The sequence below is a fragment of the Diadema antillarum genome, unplaced genomic scaffold (assembly GCF_040938485.1).
Source record: "Diadema antillarum isolate AM-2024a unplaced genomic scaffold, OU_Dant_1.0 scf00000107, whole genome shotgun sequence".
NCBI lineage: Eukaryota > Metazoa > Echinodermata > Echinoidea > Diadematoida > Diadematidae > Diadema > Diadema antillarum.
This window is the reverse complement of record NW_027270996.1, coordinates 1,847,501-1,865,552: the sequence shown is the minus strand read 5'-3', so window position 1 is coordinate 1,865,552 and position 18,052 is coordinate 1,847,501. Positions and strand designations below refer to the sequence as shown.

General features: G+C 37.0%; 1 long non-coding RNA gene across 1 annotated transcript in view; it reads left to right on the top strand.

Annotated features, from left to right (window-relative positions):
- The first annotated feature begins 15,484 nt into the window (after window positions 1–15,484).
- LOC139719190 (uncharacterized) overlaps window positions 15,485–18,052 on the top strand; it is a 5,987-nt gene continuing 3,419 nt past the window's right edge. The window contains exon 1 of the long non-coding RNA XR_011710074.1: window positions 15,485–16,171. This is a non-coding gene — a long non-coding RNA (uncharacterized lncRNA). The remainder of the gene's footprint in view (window positions 16,172–18,052) is intronic.

Sequence of the window (18,052 nt, the reverse complement as noted above, 5' to 3'; positions counted from 1 at the left end):
TCAAACTCCCTTGCCTCCCACAATATTTATGGAGAGGACCAAAGTGTACCAAGAGTAGTCAATATTGCATAAACCTGTGACGATGATGGACACTTCCATTATTTAAAGGTGATTGCAAGTTGATTGTGAATATCATTTTTTTTTGATAGCACCCGCTGAACACTACTACGTCTCGCCTCTCTCAGCATCGCATAGTCTTACTTCGATAGGATAGTCTTACTGGAGCTTGTTTTTCTTCTTGGCTTGGTCTGTGAGTGCCGAGGATCCTTCAGTATAAGTGGCAATTGTGGATGAGGAATCAAATTCCTAAGAGTCTTGATTAAAGGCTACAATTCCCGCTTGTTTTTGCACGTGCAAATTCTGCATTCTGCGAAATGAAGAAGCGGGGTCTTCAGCTCGTGCTAACAAAGAGTGTTATACACTTATCTCTTTTAAAAAAAAAAGCACCTAACAGTAGCAGACCAACTCAAATCTTTCACTCACTTCACTTCAAGGAACTTTCACTCTCTATACTCCTTGCGTAAAAACCCAACCAAGTGGTTTCATTGTGTTGTTTTATTTTTCTTTCAGCATTTTCAGTTTGATTATTTCGTGCTTTGTCATTTCTTTTTTTATGTATATGTGGTAAACTAGCGTTTATATGTTTATCTCTTTCTTTTATTGCTGAAGGACAAGTTTAAACTGGTTGTGCTTAACATGCTTTCCTAATAAAATTGAATGGTTATAGGTAGACCTAAAAACTATACTGATCTGACTATGACAATGGACTTTGTGTATTGTGCATTCATTGTGATTAGAATGCGTTATAGGACCAGGAAGGTGGACTGCGAAAGAGCTTTTCCACCTCCCTGGTCGGACCTATATACAACGTTTTGCCATTTAAGTGAGTACATACATCCAAGTTATTACTTGCATCTTGTCTGATATCTGCTAAAAGTTCCCAATATGCAGGCCTTTAGACAATACCTCTCTGCATTATTACGTAGTTCACTCTATTTCCGAATACTTAAGCCTTGAACGCATAGCACAGTTCCAAATGCATCATTTCGGTGTGGGCTTCTCACATCACTAATTGTAATAATGATAGTGACCACGTTGTGGACGAGCAAATGAGACATAGATTATCATCATTCCTTTTGGATTCAATATTGTGTAAGTTCTTCATTTAGTGGCACGTGCATGGTTTTTCATTCTTATTTTTTTTTTCTTGGAACAAAACGGTGAGTCTGGTGTCTTGAAAGTCCAGTGCCACTTCCACTCTTACTATCTTGACTTTATTTGAGGTCAGTATGTTAAAACCCCACTAATATTCCGTGCATCTCTTCGCATAGAATTGTTATGAATGGATGCCAGATCGGGGATAGAAAAATCTCATCAAGGTTCTCCCAGACATCACATGTCGCGGTTTAATTGCATCAGCCAAGTACTACAACAGCACCAATGGGAATGCTTTCCAAAGTGGTCAGGACCAAGGTAGAACACAAGACGCACTCTTGGAATATCATATACTTGGTAACTTGATAGCGACGCGCACACTTCGATCGCGTCTCCAATTAAATGTTATGCCTAGGTAGATCGAGTGTGTACACCCGGGTCAGTTTTTTTGTACGTCTCATGGTTCCCATACTTTCCGTGGATGGTGGGACATCCGCATCACAAGGGACGAGGTATAGACAGCGGCTGACCGTTAAGTGCTGTGAAACGTTTCAAGTTATGTAAACTTAAACTCTAAGTGGTGTTTGCGGTATCAAACCAAGATATAACATGGCTGGCCAAGATTTGAGTCCGCGGTTTGACATACTGATCATCGCCCGATAAACTGACCATCACCCGATATGATACAGTATACTGATCTTCAACCGTTCAGGTTGCCTCCTATTATGTTCAGATCCTGGTTGTGGACGATACTTCTTCATTTCCACAATGTCACAGGGGGATAATTACGTTGTGGAGAGAAAGATGATTGGCGGTTTTGACATCGGAAGTCAAAAATGCAAAAAAAAAAAATAAATAAATAAATAACCAAGACATAATTGCTTGGATGTAGCGAGAATGGATACAATGGTATTATCTTGACATGTGATGTCGTTAATTTACGAGGGCTGTCCTAAATAGTGACGTAACTGACATTTTTACACAGTACAGAAACAAAGACAGATATGGATGGGATAAAACACTCCACCACCCAAACTTTCAAAGGGACGCAATAATGATAAGGCCAATTCCAAGGTGAATTATTTTAATTGCTGCATACAAAAATGTCCTTTTGGGTGTTTGTTGTTGTTTTTTTAATCGTCGATTGATATACACATAATCCACGTATTTGCAGTACAAGAAGTACGTTAAGGTATATCATTTCATGGATGTAACGTCTCGCAGATGTTTGGCATCGCCATGCCACGCTTTCGAGCCTATTCTGGATTCCAGACCAACTGCGTGGACTATTTTGCTTCCCAGAATATTAACGCCCTCTTATGACCAAAACAGGTACAGCAAGCAGATTGAGCTGTCTTTGCCTTCAGTGAGGTGATTTCTTGGAACGGGCTGCAATTGGCAAAGTGTCTGAAAACCAGACTGCTTCGAACCATCCTTTGCCAACTTTGAGGAGACTACTTCTAACCATCCTTTGCCAACTTTGAGGGAGTTATAAGCACGCTAGCTAAACAAAATAAAAAGACATTATAATAATTTCCTGCCGCTAGTGATGGAATCTAGAATGAATGCTGCGGTTCTGTCATACTACATCTTTTGGACAGAACACAAAATCAATAACTATGGTGGTAAGTGAAGAGAGAGTTGCAGCAATGCGTGATTGATGGAATGCGTAAATCTTTAAGAGTTATACTGCTTGTTTTTGTACTTTATCGGTTTGTCTAGGAAGGACAAATTGAATTAAAGGGCAAGATCTATTGGGATCAGAATGTCTCATTAGCTTCCGCACAACCGTAAAGTATGCGGTATGTGATAGATGATGTTAAAATGGGGGAAATAATGGAAACATGAAAGAGATAAAGAGAGAAAAGGAGAGAAAACATCTCTCCCAATTCGCCGCGATGTTGATATGCCAATGACAGGAAACGTGTTACACGATACAAACACCAACCGTGTTGCAACCATGTAACAAGTTATCAGCCTATTAAATTTGAATGTTCATTACATTTCATATTACTCTTCGTCTTTGTTAAGTTTTTGTTCTGATGTTCCGGTGCGAATGGCTAGAAGTATTGGACCAGTGTCAGTACAGTTTGAATGTCAATTGAAATGCTTTCTGGACAGATCAGGGAGAATAAAAGGGACTTTTGTGATTGTGAAAGAAGATCCCATCCTCGTTCTCGAGCCGTGCCAAATTGTTGTGGTTCAGTCATTACGCCCACTGTATCATAACCCACGTAACTGTTTTTCAGTGAGCGTCGTTCACCACGCCCCGTCATGACGTCATGGCTCCGCCTCCTCCCAACTGGATTGGCGCGCAATTTAAAATCAAGGCCGTCATCCCCGTCCTAGAATGGAAGTGACCATGAAATCCGACGATGCGTACCCGATCCTGGAGTTGGACGTGCTTTAAAGGGGACATCCAGTCCAAATATAAGTTAGTCCGATAAGAAAGAGTAAAATATTACGACTTCAGCGGTATACTTTTGATCGAAATCGGATGAAATATAAGGAAGGTATGACATTTTGAAGTTTCGCTAGTTTTGGGGAAACAGTTCTTGAACAGTCAATATGAATATGCAAATGGCAAAGTGAGCTTGTCATTCCCCCACTACTTACCATATTGTTTGTATACATACAATTTTGAAATTTCCAGTTTTTCATTCAAACGCAATTATGCCAGGGGGTCAAATCCTCGTATCTAACTGATCACTATTCTGAAGTTATTCAATCTTGTATAATATCATGTTTCAGATTTCAATGACAGAAACATTGAATTTTGGTCATTTTTTTGTGTGTGCATGATCAATAATATTGTGAGGGTATGACATGGTTAGCTCACCCATTTGCATATTCATTTCCACTATGCAAGAACTGTTTTGCAGAAATTAGCAAAACTTCAAATTGTCATGTAACTTCCTTATTTTTCATTAGATTCAAGTCAAAGATTTTACTCTTTTTTATCAGACTAACTTCTATTTGGACTGAATTTCCTCTTTAAGAAACTGCAGCATGCGCAACATCATCAGATGACGTCATCATGTCGCAGTGAACTATCTCAAGATAAAGCCTTTAAGCAATTCAAGTCGCTCCCTGACCCCTCTGCACTTTTTATCGTTGTGTCTTCAAGGTTGTTTCCGCATGCAAATAGGAAAACAGAATAGAGCGAACGACTTACAAGTATACGTGTAGATAACAATAATAATTAATAACATTTTTTCGAGTTTCTATGAGCAAGTTTTTGTCTCATAATTCGTAACGATTCGCATATAGCTTCATTTATTTTTTGTCCGTACATTTTGCACAGTATGATTCAGTGATTGACTTTGGATGGGTCTTTTCTCTCTGTGCGTGCATGTGTTTTTGTAAAATGAAATAACGATGAATACTCTTTTGCGTGCGTGAGTCGTGACTCCCTTACACATCGGATCTCCATTTTACTGTGCTATCTGGGTGACAGAGTGTTCTGGCCTCTTATACTATAGAGGCGATGGCATGATACATCAGGGAGGTGGGAATAGAATTCCCGCCTTCCTGATTACACATAACACTGCCCAGCTAGACTCAATGGCCCAAAATCGAGAAGATGGTACAAAAAAAAAAAAATGAAACCATGGGTTAAGCCATGGACAAAAACCACTGAGCGCCAAGTGTCGCAAAGAATATTTCGTTACCAAATTGGTCATTTCGTTGACAAAATGACCGTTTCGTTAACAAAATTATAATTTCGTGGACGAAATGTTCATTTAATTACAAAATGTTGTAAATTCGCTACAAAATAATCATTTCATCGACGAAATGACTGATTTCATAAGTAACGAAATATTCCATGCGACACTTGGCGCTCCATGGTTTTTGTCCATGGTTTAAACCATGGTTTCTATTGTACCACCTTCGTGAATTCGGGCCAATGTAATGAAATCGAACCCGATCCACTTGATTGCGAGGTAGACGCGCTACATGCAGACTGAGCCACACCACCGCCCTCTATAAACGAAATAAATGAAAATTCAGCTTCAGCTTGAGTTTGTGTTATTACTCCACATGAACAAATGATTTTGCACACCGATAATTTAACGCAACATTTTAATCGAGTGAAAATATTCACTCTTGAAGGAGTGAATGCAAAAAAGAGTGAATTTAAAGTGATCGAGTATTGGAGTGAATTTTAAGTGAAAATGATCATTTTCACTCGTTTTAGAGTGACCTCAGGTATCACTCCAAAATCTTCGAGTGATCCCTGAGGTCACTCCAAAATGAGTGAAAATGAACATTTTCACTAAAAATTCACTCCAATTTCACTCTAAATTCACTCTTTTTTGTATAGGCCTATTCACTCCTTCAAGAGTGAATATTTTCACTCGATTTTTTAAGAGAGTATACACTCTGGTTGTTAACTGAGAAAAGAGGTTCTGAAGTTAGGGTCTTTTCAAGTGCTTATGTCGCAAAAAGCTCCGCTATACAATGAATGGGACCCCCCCCCCCCAAAAAAACAAAAAAACAAAAACAAAAACAAAAAAAAACACACAAAAAAAACAAAAAAACAAAACAAAACAAAACAAAACAAAACAAAAAACCCAAAAAAAGACCCCCCCAAAAAAAGCCAAAAAAAAACCACCAAAAAAACAAACAAACAAACAACAACATCAAAAACAAAAACAAAACAAACAAACAGACAAACAAACAAAAACAACAACAAAAAAAGAAGCAAAAAAAAAAAAAAACAGCCAGTAAATCTCCATAACAACCTCAGTGAAAGGATTATCAGACTAAGCTTTAAAGGGGCTGTACAGTACTGGTTGAGTTGGGGATTCATGTTTTTTACATTCCTTAGTGAGATAATGAGAAACCTCTTATGAAATATGAAAGAGCACGTAATTTTAAGAAGGATTCAACGTTTATTTGATGAAAATTGGTTTTCGAATGGCTGAGATATCCAAAAAAGTGATAATAATAAAAGACTACATGCCACAACATCATTAGGATATCTTTGTTTCACCTTGTTTTTGGATATCTCGGCCACTTCAAAACCGATTTTCATCAAATAAACTATTGATACCCCTTAGAACTGCATGCTCTTTGACATCTCATAGAGTGATTTGTGAATGTCTCGCAAAATGTTAAAGGCTAAATCCTCACCTCGACCAGAACTGTACACACCCTTTAACTGTGCACACTTTATTAGCAAATACTATTCATGACTAATACTCACTTGCTATGAAGTAGCATCGTCCCTTCAAAGTTTATTAGAGTTAAAAGTGAAGAGTGTGTGAAGGATTTTAAAGAAATGAAACGGGGCCTGTGAGACATACCTAATCACCATATTCTTCAAACAGTGTTCTAGAAAATCTGCAAAACCCCCACAATGTCCAATTCGCTTTATGATTCCAAACTTTAGTATGATGTGAAAGAAGAATTGTTCTTTCAGAAAAAAAAAAAATATGAGGACGGGCCAGGTTTTCCCATTGCACCTATTTTGAGTCCTCACATAGAATCGGGGCGTGTAATTTTTTGTGCGGTTTTGTAATGCAAGGTCATCCCCACATACAAAAGCCAAACAATTTAGGGATCGTCGAATCGATCCTTGTGGAACACCCCAGGGGATGTTTTGTTCATTGGAATTATGTTGACTGATGCAAGCATACAACTTGTTTATTATCTAGACAGTCTTTAAAAAAGTATCTCTGAGTGTAATAAATGAAAAGGGAAAAATAAATTATGATTATTACATCACTTACCCTTTTAATGAATCATGCAAGTTTGGTGAAGATCTGGTCACGAATTCGGAAGGGGAAGATAAGAACGCCAAGTTTCTGCCAGGGTATATCACTTTGACTTAATCATTATTTGTACTTATAACGTACACTCACCCTCAATGCCATTGATAAAATAATACATTATCAAGAACATGGACATGCAATACAACTAGGTTGTATGTCATCTAGATGTGGAGCTGATTTGTAGAACCAACATGACTAAGTCATATTTGTCGTCGGCAACAATCGTGACCACCTTTAGTAGGCCTACTGAAAATGAGACCCTGGGAGAAAATGAAAATAAAAGGAGGAAATGTGCAACGTTTACGGACGAAGCACGACGTGAGCCCGACGAAAAGCGATTGGATTATACCTCACTTGGCGATGTTTGAGCTCAAATTGGGTTAGGAGGGTTGAAAAGCATGGCGCATACAAAGTTAAGTGAAGGAATTAATATCATAATACTGTTTTTACTTTAGATGTATGCATGAAATGTAGGAAACATGGTTTTAGAAAACGAATATAACATATACATATTAACGCTTTAAACTGTTAAAAGGGAAAGTTCGTTTTGTAATTTCATCTTTGTGGTGGGGGGGGGGGGGGCTGAAAAGGTAACAGAATCAGCGTTAAAACATTATCTTATTATGCAGCGTATATAGCGGGTAACGGGGAGCGAAAAAACAGTTGTATTGTCAAATGCATTTAACTGCAGGTATGCCGCTAGAATTAGGAAAAAATAATGTGTGAATATCAATGATAACAACATTAATGGTAATAGTATGATAATGATCGATGAATGATGATAATATTACTAAATGATAATGATATAGATAATGACAAGAATAACAATAATGATGAAAATAATGACAATAATAAAGATAACAATAACAACAATAACAACGATAACAACAATATCAATAATTAAAGGGATGGTACAGTATTGGAAGAGATGAGAATTGGGCTTTTAACTTTTTGTGAGATACCAAGATAACACTTATGATAGTATAGTACAGAGCATACATGTACGAGGGCTGCATGCAAATCAAGCAATTCTTCAGCTGTAGCCCTTCTGTGTTATTCATTGAATCACTGATATGTTCTGTTGTACATTGTAAAGGCAATGAAGAAACTGTATTGCTGTATATTCTAAAGGTAATGAAGAAACTTACCTTGTTAGCAATTATGTTTATGTATATCGAGTCCATTTATATGTATGGTACCATCAATGATGTATGTGTATGTATCTGCATGAGCAATGATATAATGAAGGAACCAATAAAATCGAATCAAAATCAAATCAAATCAAGAGGAATTCAAAGTTTATTTGATGAAAATCGGGTTTGGAATGACTGAAACATTCAAAACAAAGTAAAACAAAGCAATCGTAATAAAGTGTGGGTCCCACACTTTATTAGAATTACTGTTTTTTGGATATCTCAGCCATTTCAAAAGCAATTTTCATCAAATAAACGTTAAATTCCTCATAGAATTACATGCTCTTTCATATTTCATACGAGGTTTCTCATTATCTCACCAAAAATGTTAGAAACCTCAAATTAGGTCTCAACCAAAACTATACGATCCCTTTAAAGCTGCTAGAGCGCTCAGGCACGCCTAAAAAATAGCCCTTGAGACGTTTTTTTAGTCGGTCAGAGAGAAAGAAAATCAAACAAAAAAAGTTATGAGTGAAAGGGAAGACACCATGCAGTGATGTATAAAATACTCGGCAATCAATCATCACATTATTGAATGCGTATTTCCGCAGGAGAACTTAAATAATTAAGTTGAATACATTGTAAGAAGTGTTTGGGAGAATATTCCATTAAATAATTTTTCCCGAATTTCATTGTTGCCACGCGGTGTATTTGCATTACATGCTAATTTTAAAATCACCTGATGTGATTAACAAGAATTGTTTCCCAACGACATGGTGCTGATATCATTGCCCTTCAATGCCCCTCGCAATTGAAGTTTGCTCAATTGCGACACTGACTTTACGAAATGTTCTTTTTTTGTTGATTCTGTTGTTGTTGAAATAATAAGTTTGAAATACTTTAGCTTCATACTTGGAATTTCCAGGGAGGTTAAAATTTCCCATTGTGGTATTTCCATTTTGGTTTGGTCTCCTTTCCCTTCCATCAATCTTTCATGGAATATTTTCTTTGTTTTTTTTTTCCAAAAGTTTATATAACTTGTTATTGTCTGTCACGATTGTTATCGATTTTTTTTTTTTTAGTGTATCATTGTCATCCGTCGCCCTCGTGACCGTTAGACATAATACGAAGAGACAGAATCGCTCTCTATAATTATACTTCGGCTTTTCCCTGAACAGAGTTGTGTTGTCATTGTTTCACTCCATCTCCCTCTGTATATATATATATATATATATATATATATATACATATATATAAGGATGGAAGGCGTTGCTTTATTAGTGACTTAGCTGGACAGTTTGTTTCGGCCGAAGCCTCGTCAGCAACTATCCTAATATACATGTATATTGTACTACATGAGCTCCTATATGCTAGTAGTTGAGCACTGTCAGCCATATTGCAGTTCACACTCTGCTTACGTATATATATATATATATATATATATATATATATATATATATGTATATATATATATATATATATATATATATATGTATATATATATATATATATATATATATATATATATATATATGTGTGTGTGTGTGTGTGTGTGTGTATGTAAATTACATATTCCGTTATTGCCGCATCTCTTCTTACCTTGTCCCCTACAATCTTGCTTTGCTTTATTTCTTGCGTGCTTTTTTTTAACCTTATCTCGCTTATTTTTTTCATTATCCAACATGTCGTTTTATTTCCTGTCCGTGCAATTTTTCTGTCAACAGTCTCTTTTCTTCTTTTTTTGTCCTTACTGTTGTTCATCTCTTTTCCACTCTCCTTCTTTCATTCCTTGCTAAGTTCCTTACTTATTTAACTTCCATGTGCACGTCTAATGTGATGATGATAGATGATTATGCGTGCTTCCTCCAATCTCTCCCTAGGAGAAACAGTTTTTCATGTACTTACTTTGTTTTCTTTCTCCTTTTCAATTCTCTTCCTGTCCATATTTTTGCTTCAATGCTGTTCCCCGTAAAGTTCGTTTTTTACCCTCTTTTTCTGCCTTCAAATTCAAATTCAGTTCCGTTTTCGACAACAAGAATAACATAACATATAATCTCACTTTCTTCAGTGATAGAAATAGTATCAACAAAACAATGTGAATTTAAGAGTGTAAAGAATACATGCACTTGTATACCTACAGTAAAGATACATCATAATGCCTGAAGTAAAATGAAATGAAGTGAAATATCATGTGCACTTGCGAAAAACGGAGGGACGGAGGGACGATAAACGGAGGGACCCTTCATTCTATATGATTCCTTTCCATTTCTTTATTACCTCCTTTTTTTTTCATTCCTGCCTACAGATGCAATGACTTCAATTCCTTTCTCCATTGTACTGTATTGTTCCCCCCCCCCCCTCTCTCTCTCAGCATGATTCCCTCGATTTCTCACACTCCTCTTTATGAAAATACAGAGATCTCTGTAGTATGGTCCATCTATAGAACTACAACGCTAGCTCCATGGTCTACTATGGTCTGGTCGTGTAGAAACCTTCCCCGCCGTGATGGTAACAAAAATCATGCAGAACATCCAAGGTGTAATGCAAAAAGGGTTGCATGGAAAGAGTTCAGAAAGGTTAAACGGTTAGAAAAATAAAAGACGGGAGAGAAAGTCCGTGCGCGCAAGAGAAACAGGGAGAGATGGGGAATAGCGTTGGAATTGAAATAGCGGTAACTGCGCACGGCAGGCAACATCAGCATCCACGGTGAAACCAATGAATTCATCCTTTTCGTTGCTTATAATTGCAAGCTCATTTTAGCCCTCTGGTAAACAAAGATAGAAAACACGATGAGCCTCTTGAAGGACCCTGTTTTGAGAACTCTTTCACTGTCTGGATGGTCGGAGGGAAGCAGTCACCATGTTATTTTGGCAGCTAAATTAGCGGTTGAGGAAAACGTGGCAGATGTCATTCTTGGATGTATATGATCACAAACCTTAATATATATCAAAGAAATATCCAGATTTTTATAGATTCATCTTTATTGATCTATGATGGGACGTTAAAAAAAAATTGTTTCCATTACATTTTTACAACAATCATGACAATGTAAACACATCACACATCACAGTTACTTGTTTCAGCGACAGTTACAATGAATGATATAAGCATATTGATATATAAATAAATCAACTAAAAATGTCCTTGTAATTAATATGCCTCCGTTGTATCGCATAATTTTCCAAAACAGTTCACAGTACATCCTACAACTACTACAACAACTACTACTACTACTAGTACTACTACTACTACCAACAACAACAAAATGATATCGCAATATAAAGCGGAAACTCTAAATGCAGGAAATTTGCTGGAAATTGCTGGAAATCACGATTTTTAAGAATACATGTAAAACAAATCACATGTGTATAATTATGATAATATTTTTGTAGCCAAAGAAAATATTTTCCAATTAACTGTTTTCCCGTTTCCTTGTGATGAAATTGATGATATGTGGGGAAAATTGCAATACAACAAGTTGAGTGAGAGTGATCAAGTGTGAAGAAAGCGTTTGTAAAAAATGATTTTCCTTAGGGAGTTTTATTTTACCAAAATTTCTCTGTTATGCTTGAATATTTTCGTTTGTATAATTGTATTCTTGCAAATAAATGTTGCAGAAAAAGATTGAAATTGGAAAAAAAAGTTGAATTAGCTAAATTTGCTCATAAATCACGAGTTGATATGAACACGAGAACTGATATTCATCAATGACATAAATTATTATTAGCCTTACGCGATGTATAACCTGTTTGGTCACGTGGTTGTGACGTCACATCCGTAAAGTCCCTTTAAGCACTTATACAAAATTTAAATGACCGAGTCATGCATGGTTGGTGTTATATAACGATGGTTTCAACTTTCTGCTTGACGAAGGATAGGTACGATGACAGTTATCTCACATGCCAATGGCCTAATTAAAGAGAAAGTACATTTATTTTGAGAGAAAAACATAAACAAAACCAAAAATAAGAAAGTGGCATCACTTTCATTTTACTCAGCAGTGTCAATCAGTGGATTACTTAATAAAATTACTCAGTATACTGTTTCCGATTTGTCACCGTTGTTACACTTTATTGCCCTTGTGGGTACATTCCCAAGTAATGATAAATATAACAGGAATGCAGCTCTATCAAAACATGTAAATAGGGTCCTACGTATAGATATGGTGCCAGTGATAATTTTGCAAAAGCATCAAGACTGCACAGCTTGTTAAAATGATTATATGAATGCAATTCCACGTGTTAAAAGTTCAAATAATTTTCAATAGAACAAAGTATGAGAAACAGAACGGTCGAGGTTCCATTTCAAACGACCTGCCGTGGCTGAGCGATTAAGGCCTATAGCGGATAAGCTTGGATCCGTGGATGCATGAGGCGGGTTCGAGTCCCAGCCCGGTAGTAGCGCCCTTTTGATAGCAAGACATTATCCTTATTGCTATAAAGTCTTTCCGAGCAGACTTTAAATGGAAATTTATGCGATACTGAATTGCTTTTGTATGAGAGCAGACAAGTTTTAGAAGAAGACTAGTGATTTTTTTTTGTAAAAAAAGATGGACACACAATAAAAAAAAAAATAATAAGATAAAATAAATAAAGTAAATGGTAGCTTTCCATTCAATTGGTACATTAGAAAAATATCATCTATCAGCATTTTACTCTACAGGAAATTTCGCTTCAGACTTACTTTTGCATATCCTCACCACCGGATAAGTTTTGTCCGTCATGTCTGTGCCCGAATATTCGGGAAAAATGAAAAGTAAAATTATTTTTGTTATTGTGTTATTTTTGCACAAAACAAATGGAAATTTGCTCAAAACCGAGATCACGTGCGATTTGTCAATTTGATTTCTAAAATTCATTAATCTTGTTACGTGTCCTATAATGTTCCCCATGGTTTCCCCTGATTTACTTCTCTGACTTTCCTGTTTCCATACAAAGCAATAATATGATATCAGGATGTGTGTGAGAGTCATAACCTACCCACGCATGTAAAATATCGCACTTGATACACTATATAACTATCGTAAAGAGTAGGGAAAATTCCCACTGAAGTGGTCAAACACACAAAAAACCAAACACTTACGTGGTGAGGCCTTGAGGTCGATTTTTCACTTCCTGTTCAGACAAAAGCGACTTTCAAAGAATAATAGGGACTTTTCGATTGTGTGGTTGAGGAAGTCTAGGAGGGGAAAATTGAAAAGTCTCGAATGAGTGATGATGACGGTGATGATGATGATAAAGCTGCTGATGATGATGATAATGATGAAATTGATATTGATAATACTACTACTACTAATAATAATAATAGTATTAGTCCTTTGGAATAGTCCGGTTGTGGGTCGGTCGATGGAGGTACACATTGATTTTGATTTTCATTATCTATCATAATTATACACTGTATCTATTTTTTTTTTTTTTGCATTTTTGTACCTGTATTTTGGTATTTGTGTATTATTCTGGTATAAATATTATTTTTTTTTTGGTAAAGTGTGCGCTTAGAAACATCTGTATTAAGCGCCTTATAAATGTATTGTATTATTAGTATTATTATCATTGTTATTATCATTATTATTATTATTATTATTATTACCATACTATTACTATATTACTATTGATAATATCAATAATACTCATAACAATAGATTTTTGGAATGTAAAGTTTGCCAATTTTTCTTCAATTGAAATCAGTGATACCTGTCATTAATTTTTCATATCGCATGATTCCGACTAGTAGAGGAAATAAAGTCCCCTCACCTTCACTAAAACTCTTGTTTTGACATAAAATAGATAACAAAGTTAAAAGTTCAAAGTTCAAATTTGTTTTCAACAATAAGATGTGTCTTCCACATAGAATCCTTGTAGTCCAGTAATAACCTGCCGAGAATGTTTTTTTTTTTCCTTATTTTTTAGGGGGAAAGAGTCTGCAGTTGCTAAATAATTGACCAAGATGTGACAGTTTTGTGTTTACTAACCACTGGTATTTTTGTGTGCGGTGATAACGTCATTACCTTTTCGACCTTGAGTTTGTATAGTTACAATGAAACTTTAAATAGACTCAAAACGTGAATTTGATAACTCTTTTTTTTTCTTTCTTTTTTTTTTACAACGCCACCGCTTCCAATTCGCGGCTGTTTGGTGAAAGAATGAAACTTTATACCATAAATTGCAGGGACCATCTTCGTAAGCAGAGCCTGACGAGGAAGATTGCATCAGATATAAACGTACGACATAAAATGACACTATCTTAAAAATACGACTATATATCGTCATTCACGATATAATTCATACTATGTAGTGATGAAGGTGCATAGTGCTGTGAGGTGTGCGTTGTGCTGTGATAGTATACTGTTGATCATAATCATAAAGTATGTTCCATACGCTACACAATACTGTATATTATTATTTCATGTAAAGGGTAAACTTAAAACACTGTGTGGAATTGGTTTAAATGCATGTATTTGCATTTCGTTTGCTTGTTTTTATGTAAGCTTCACCTGTGTTCGGTATATCTCATGTCTGCATTGATCTAATTCCGAAATAAGTAAATGTCGGTCTCTCACCTAAAATACCACAGCATTGTTCAAGCAGTTTTGAAATGGTAAACACTCCACACATTTCTTTTTTTTTGCCACAACTGCACATATCAAAGCAATGTCACTTAGTGGATTAAGGTACGCCCATGACTATCAAAAGGGCCTTTTACACTTGCAAATTTGTGCTTAGTCCCGTACCAACGGTGGGGCTAAGGGGGGGGGGGGGCCTTAGCCCCACCGTTGGTACGGGACTTTCCTTAGCCCACTTTCTGTTTACACTTGTTTTTGCCAAAGTGGGCTAGCCCCACCGAAAGTCCGGTACTATCTGGCCCTGCAAAATAGCAGGGTTAGCACCGCAATTGCGGTGCCAAGCAAGTGAGTGTAAACAGAACGAAAATATAATCCGGGCTTAAGCGACGGAGACGAAGTCCGACCCCCACTGACCAATCAGAAACGAGGTAATCAAGTGCTGCCGGTGCGTACGTGTACGTGTACAGTGCACAGCGTAATCATGAATATTCATGTCGTTTGGAAAGTACCGGACTAAGAAATACGAGTGTAAAAAGGTCGATTTTCTCCTTAGCCCCGGAAAAGAGCTTAGTACGGGACTAATTGGCGAGTGTAAAAAGCTGAAAAAAATGGTGCGGGACTAACGATAGTTTTGGGTCAGAGAAAGTACGGGGTTAAGAAACACAAGTGTAAAAAGGGCTAAAGAGAAATATGATGTTGCTGTGCTGTGATAACGTTGATCTGTAAAATGTTCAGTACGCTACACAATACAGTATAATGTAGTTCATATAGTTGGTGAACTTGAAACACGGTATATGTGGAATTGGTTTATATGCATGGCTACATTTTCATGTCATTTATTTGCTTTTATGTACACACACAACCTAAATGGGTCAATTCCTGGCCTGACTAGCATTAAACTAGTCGAGCACGGTTAGTAAAAATTGCTATACGAACATGATGATAGTAAAATGCGGCAATGCAGCTAGTAATGCTCTGCTGGATTAAATCAGGCCATGGTTTACTAACCCAAAGCTAGTCAATCAAGTCTGACTAGCATAAAATTGTATGCTGTACTAGTTTGCAGTGTATACGCCAAGAATTAGTCAAAGTGGAGGAACTAGTATAAAGCTAGTCGAAGTGGAGAAACTATCATAAACTCGTTGATCTTACGAAAACAGCGCATGTTAGTAAAACTGAAGGAACTACCGTGAACTAGTAAGTCAAGCTGGCAGAACTAGGGTGAATTCCAGTGAATACATATTTGAATGCATTTGGTTAGGCCAATAGAAATTGAGAATTCCCCTGTCATGTGTTTACTTTAAGCCAATCACCAGCCGCAATTTCCCCTGGTTTGGGCGCGGGAAGGTTTACCTGAGCGACGCGTCTGTCGCCTGTGCGTGGACGTACTGTGTGCATGTGTATACGATGTGCTGTGCGTGTATTATATGCATAGGATTTACGTGCTTGTGCAATCGTGAGAATCAGAGCCTGGATGTAATGGACGTGAGAAAATTTCTGTCTTCAAATGGAGTGGGGCGGAGATATTATTCACATTTTTGAAGGTAAGCAAACCATAGATCGATCTAATTATATTAACTTGTTGAGTTTTTCCAGTATTATGGGCTACTACCTCTAACGACCATCTAAGTTACCTTACGAATAACCCCGGGCCAGGGACGCTCCTTGTAACGTTAGTGTACACAGTTAGCTATGGGGCTGGTCGCAGTTACCTTACCATATAAAACACCTAACAGCTAGAATCCGAGGCCGAAACTCAATTGTTAGGTGTTGGAATCTAATACTACAGTAATGCTTTGAGTCTTTGTGCATGTTGGGATGGGGCTCGGCCTATTCGCGGACTATAAAGTCTTTAACTTTTTAACGTTAGAAACGCATTTTTCAAACAAAATAGAGTCTAGACCAGGTTATGATTTCCAAAATTAACAAAAATGAGTGACGAATGTAACCGTCATTGACATTGTACATCTGACATTGTAACTGTGTGAGGGGGCTACTTGTACTTTTGTAGGCACCTATAGAGCGAAGTTGAAAAAATGCCTCTCATGATATATCGATCATCAGGAGCTATCTTCTAATAGAGTTCTAAAAGTTCACGTTAACATTATGCGTTTCAGAAAATATTGGGACACACTAAACTCTGAGTCTAAATTCTCCAGAACGTTAGTCGTAGGCCTAACGTTAACTACCGGTACTAACAGTGTAATGTTAGATCTTAGAGAAACTAATAGAACTAGACACGGTCTAGTCTACATGTACTTAAGTTGGGGGTTCTACCGAGGTAGGGCTTACTCTAAGTCTAACTGTAAAAGTCTAACCGTTGGCGTTAGTCTAAACAAGTCTCACAACCGTTGGCGTTAATTGTAGGCCCTACTCATTTATTCTATTCCAACTAGAACAGCATTAACGCGAAATAGGCCTACTATTACTAACGGGTTAGGCCCAACTAGTATTAGTAGGTAGTCTAGAACTCCGGTTAGGTCCCCACTCACCCTTCACCGCTATAGCTGGGGACTTCTTTCAACCTCCATAGACTTTGCGCATTAGTGGAGACACACACGCAGAATGAGAGGGGACCGATATCACGATTTAGCCCTAGAACGTAGTAGAAGCAGAACCTAGACCACTGTTAAACGTCTAGGGCCTACATTGAACGGTTTTCCAGGATAAGCTATATCCTAGGGCCTAGGTCCAGTTCTCATTGCGGTATTATAGACCTAACGTTAGGCCTACAGTGCAGTGGTATGAACTCTACATGGACTACAAGCATAGCATCATGCACACAGAGATGATCACTGTAAAGTATGTAGAGGGAGACGTCTGGTCGAGTTTAGACCACGGTTAGAGATCGACGTATATAAAGCTGTGCTATAATTAACCCTATTTTAACTGGGGGGGGGGGGGGGGGGGGGGGTCAAATTGACCCCGTTCTCGACATTTCACACCACGATTCCGCAACGCGCAAAGATTTTTGTTTAATTGATATAAATTAGATTATTTCAACTTTTAACCATTGAAATTAATCAATTCTAATGTAGATAAGCTTGAAAAAGTGCCTGCAACAAATTTTGGAAAAAAAACAAACAAACAATGGAAAACAAAAGATCGAAAAAACAGTAAAATACATGAAAAATTAACAAAACAATAAAAAAACAAAAGAAACTGATTTTGACTGCGCTATTTTTTTAAATGAAAATTGTTTGATGTGTCTTGAGGAACTCTGACACAAAAATTTAGCAATCCTTCAGCCTTTTTGTTGGAGTTATATGTAAAAATATAATTTCATGCATAAATTTGCATAAGTAATTTATTCAAAAATATAAAATCAACATTTTTTTCTATTGTATGACCGTGTAATCTTGTAGTTGACATCCGGCTCTATTTTCAGGCAAAATTTTGCGGCGATCGCGCGATCGGCGGCCGAG